This window comes from Dunckerocampus dactyliophorus, unplaced genomic scaffold (assembly GCF_027744805.1).
Source record: "Dunckerocampus dactyliophorus isolate RoL2022-P2 unplaced genomic scaffold, RoL_Ddac_1.1 HiC_scaffold_130, whole genome shotgun sequence".
Taxonomy (NCBI): Eukaryota; Metazoa; Chordata; class Actinopteri; order Syngnathiformes; family Syngnathidae; genus Dunckerocampus; species Dunckerocampus dactyliophorus.
The window spans coordinates 17,501-22,500 of record NW_026559828.1 but is presented as its reverse complement, the minus strand read 5'-3'; positions in this window follow the sequence as shown (position 1 = coordinate 22,500).

Genomic DNA, 5,000 nt, shown 5'->3' with positions numbered 1-5,000 from the left:
TGAGAAAAAAGGTGAAAAAATGGCAAAGTGTCAAGGGAGAAATTCAGAAACCCAGGCCGAGCTGCCTGGAGCCCAGGGGCGGCTGCAAAGTCTGTGGAGAGCCGCTGTGTCCCTGGATGAAATGAGAAAAAAGGTGAAAAAATGGCAAAGTGTCAAGGGAGAAATTCAGAAACCCAGGCCGAGCTGCCTGGAGCCCAGGGGCGGCTGCAAAGTCTGTGGAGAGCCGCTGTGTCCCTGGATGAAATGAGAAAAAAGGTGAAAAAATGGCAAAGTGTCAAGGGAGAAATTCAGAAACCCAGGCCGAGCTGCCTGGAGCCCGGGGGCGGCTGCAAAGTCTGTGGAGAGCCGCTGTGTCCCTGGATGAAATGAGAAAAAAGGTGAAAAAATGGCAAAGTGTCAAGGGAGCTAGGCAGAAACCCATGCCTAGGGTCCTGGAGCCCAGGGGCCGCGGGAAAGTCTGTGGAGTGCCGCTGTGTCCCTGGATGAAATGAGAAAAAGGGTGAAAAAATGGCAAAGTGTCAAGGGAGAAATTCAGAAACTCAGGCCGAGCTGCCTGGAGCCCAGGGGCGGCTGCAAAGTCTGTGGAGTGCCGCTGTGTCCCTGGATGAAATGAGAAAAAGGGTGGAAAAATGGCAAAGTGTCAAGGGAGAAATTCAGAAACCCAGGCCGAGCTGCCTGGAGCCTCAAAGCGGATAGAAATAGCGTGGAGAGCCGCTGTTAAGCCAGACGCCCTCTGGCGGACACAGGCAGGAGTTGCAGTAAATGCATTGAAGTCAATGGGCGAGAGTAAGCCATGCCTTGCGTCCTGGAGCCCAGGGGCGGTTCTAAAGTCTGTGAGAGCCGCTGTGTCCCTGGATGAAATGAGAAAAAGGGTGAAAAAATGGCAAAGTGTCAAGGGAGCTAGGCAGAAACCCATGCCTAGGGTCCTGGAGCCCAGGGGCGGCTGCAAAGTCTGTGGAGAGCCGCTGTTGCCCTGGATGAAATGAGAAAAAGGGTGAAAAAATGGCAAAGTGTCAAGGGAGCTAGGCAGAAACCCATGCCTAGGGTCCTGGAGCCCAGGGGCGGTTCTAAAGCCTGTGAGAGCCGCTGTTGCCCTGGATGAAATGAGAAAAAAGGTGAAAAAATGGCAAAGTGTCAAGGGAGAAATTCAGAAACCCATGCCGAGCGTCCTGGAGCCCAGGGGCCGCGGGAAAGTCTGTGGAGAGCCGCTGTGTCCCTGGATGAAATGAGAAAAAAGGTGAAAAAGTAACAAAGTGTCAAGGGAGAAATTCAGAAACCCAGGCCGAGCTGCCTGGAGCCTCAAAGCGGATAGAAATAGCGTGGAGAGCCGCTGTTAAGCCAGACGCCCTCTGGCGGACACAGGCAGGAGTTGCAGTAAATGCATTGAAGTCAATGGGCGAGAGTACCCAATGCACAAAAAAAGTGCTGAAAATATGACAAAGTGTCAAATGAATGGGAGTCAATGGGCGAGAGTACCCAATGCACAAAAAAAAGTGCTGAAAAAGTCCACACGAGCCTAGTCAGAAATGCAGGCCGAGGCGGCTGGAGCCCCAAAGCGGCTATAAAAAGCGTGGAGAGCCGCTGTCGCCCTGGAGAAACGGAGAAAAAGTGCTGAAAAAAGGCCCACGTCCTAACGGACCTAGGCGGAAGTGCAGGCGAGGCGGCAGGAGTCTGAAAACCGCTATAAAAAGCGTGGAGAGCCGCTGTCGCCCCGGAGAAACGTAGAAAAAGTGCTGAAAAAAGGCCTAAATCCTAACGGACCTAGGCGGAAGTGCAGGCGAGGCGGCAGGAGTCTGAAAACGGCTATAAAATGCGTGGAGAGCCGCTGTCGCCCCGGAGAAACGGAGAAAAAGTGCTGAAAAAAGGCCTAAATCCTAACGGACCGAGGCGGAAGTGCAGGCGAGGCGGCAGGAGTCTGAAAACGGCTATAAAATGCGTGGAGAGCCGCTGTCGCCCCGGAGGAACGGAGAAAAAGTGCTGAAAAAAGGCCTAAATCCTAACGGACCGAGGCGGAAGTGCAGGCGAGGCGGCAGGAGTCTGAAAACGGCTATAAAATGCGTGGAGAGCCGCTGTCGCCCCGGAGGAACGGAGAAAAAGTGCTGAAAAAAGGCCTAAATCCTAACGGACCGAGGCGGAAGTGCAGGCGAGGCGGCAGGAGTCTGAAAACGGCTATAAAATGCGTGGAGAGCCGCTGTCGCCCCGGAGGAACGGAGAAAAAGTGCTGAAAAAAGGCCTAAATCCTAACGGACCGAGGCGGAAGTGCAGGCGAGGCGGCAGGAGTCTGAAAGCGGCTATAAAACGCGTGGAGAGCCGCTCGGATGATTTTTCAAAGTGTCAAATGAATGGGAGTGAATGGGGCAGAGTACCCAATGTGTAAAAAAAGTGCTGAAAAAACGACAAAGTCCACACGAGCCTAGTCAGAAATGCAGTCCGAGGCGGCTGGAGCCCCAAAGCGGCTATAAAACCCGTGGAGAGCCGCTCGGATGATTTTTCAAAGTGTCAAATGAATGGGAGTGAATGGGGCAGAGTACCCAATGTGTAAAAAAAGTGCTGAAAAAACGACAAAGTCCACACGAGCCTAGTCAGAAATGCAGTCCGAGGCGGCTGGAGCCCCAAAGCGGCTATAAAATGCGTGGAGAGCCGCTCGGATGATTTTTCAAAGTGTCAAATGAATGGGAGTGAATGGGGCGGAGTACCCAATGCGCGAAAAAAGTGCTGAAAAAACGACAAAGTCCACACGAGCCTAGTCAGAAATGAAGGCCGAGGCGGCTGGAGCCCCAAAGCGGCTATAAAATGCGTGGAGAGCCGCTCGGATGATTTTTCTAAGTGTGAAATGAATGGGAGTGAATGGGGCGGAGTACCCAATGCGCGAAAAAAGTGCTGAAAAAACGACAAAGTCCACACGAGCCTAGTCAGAAATGAAGGCCGAGGCGGCTGGAGCCCCAAAGCGGCTATAAAATGCGTGGAGAGCCGCTCGGATGATTTTTCTAAGTGTGAAATGAATGGGAGTGAATGGGGCGGAGTACCCAATGCGCGAAAAAAGTGCTGAAAAAACGACAAAGTGTCAAATGAATGGGAGTGAATGGGCGGAGTACCCAATGCGCGAAAAAAGTGCTGAAAAAATGACAAAGTGTCAAATGAATGGGAGTCAATGAGTGTTTTGGTCGACCAGGAAAAAACGCGTTTACGGGAGAGGGTAAATCAGCCGAGAGGGGGGGGGGGGGGGTATACTTTACCCTCTCCCGTAAATGCCATTTTTCCTGGTTGACCAAAACACCTCCAGCACGATTTCGGAAACCCAGTTTTTAGAAACACTGACCTCCAGGGGAAGTACCGAGAAAAGCACACTTTTGAATCCGCTTTTGACGCACTGAAACACGGACGTGAGCTGGGGCTGTGCCGCTCTTGGAAAACCCCTGGAGGTTATTTTCTAAAACGGGTTTCCGCGTCCCCCGGGCGCCCGTGTTGGGCCGCGCAAGGCGGTCCGGGCTGCCCACCCCATCTGAGTGCCCCGTTGGGCCGCGTGCATGGCAGGCATCCAAGGAAGGCTGATGAGCAGCGGTGATGATGATGATGAGACACCAGCTGCAAATTTGACAAAGTGTCACCTCTCAAGCATTTCCAAGCGTGACACAAACAAAAGGGAACGGGAACTTTGATATGAGTGACTTGTGCTTCTTTTTCTCCAAGTGTCACTCCACAGCTGGCACCCAGGCTGTGTGACGCAGGTGTCCGACGAGGAGCGCCCGCGATGGGCCGCGTCAGGCGGCCCGGGCCGCGCTATCACCTCCGGATGACAACATCCAAAGGAGCACGTTGGTGCTTGCTGGGAGTTTGCGCACGCGATAGGCGACGCCTGGCGGCCCTGGCCGCGCCTCGCCAGCGGGTAATGACGACCGCGAGCGCCATGCTGCGCCGATGGAGCTGTCCGAGGAGCGAGAGCGCCCGCCATGGGCGGCATCCGGCGGCCCCTGGCCGTGCTTCGTCTGCGGGTCGCTCTCCACCTCCGGGTGGCCAATCCGAGGTGTCCGCAAAGTGTGTGCGCTCGCCATGGGCGGCATCCGGCGGCCTCTGGCCGTGCTTCGTCTGCGGGTGCACACTCGGAGCGAGGCTCCTGCTCGCTCCGGCGCGGTAGCTTTGTCCGCGCTCCACCTCCGGGTGGCGAATCCCAAAAAGCAGCACTTTGGTGCTACGAAGGTGTCAGAAGAGTGTGTGCGCCCGCCATGGGCGGCATCCGGCGGCCTCTGGCCGTGCTTCGTCTGCGGGTGCACACTAGGCGCGGTGGCTTTGTCCGCGCTCCACCTCCGGGTGGCGAATCCCAAAAAGCAGCACTTGGGTGCTTCGTAGGTGTCAGAAAAGTGTGTGCGCCCGCCATGGGCGGCATCCGGCGGCCTCTGGCCGTGCTTCGTCTGCGGGCGCACACTCGGAGCGAGGCTGCTGCTCGCTCCGGCGCGGTGGCTGGGTCCGCGCTCCACCTCCGGGTGGCGGAAGGAATCGAAAAGGAGCACTTTGCTGCTTCGCAGGTGTCAGAGGAGTGGGAGCGCCCGCCATGGGCGGCATCCGGCGGCCCCTGGCCGTGCTTCGTCTGCGGGTCGCTCTCCACCTCCGGGTGGCCCACTCCAAAGAAAATAAAAAAGGAGCCCAGCTCACTGGAAGGCACGCTGAGGCTCCGGCGCGGGTAAGAGGGGCCCGCGCCTCACCTCCGGGTGTCCGACAAAGAGGAGCCGAGTGTGCTCATTGGAGGCCAGTGGGACCTCCGGCGCGGTAGCAGGGCCCGCGCTTCACCTCCGGGTGTCCGACAGAGAGGAGCCGAGTGCTCACTGGAGGCGAGTGACACCTCCGGCGCGGCCACCCGGGGGGCCATTGCCCCCCACCCGGCCGCGCTCGCACGCACCCCAACCCCCTGAGCCCCCACTGACCTAGCGGTAAACCAGACCCGCCTTTGGAGGGCCCCCGCCGGCCGGCCGTGGTGCCGGTGTTCGGGCGGACGGCTCCTCCAG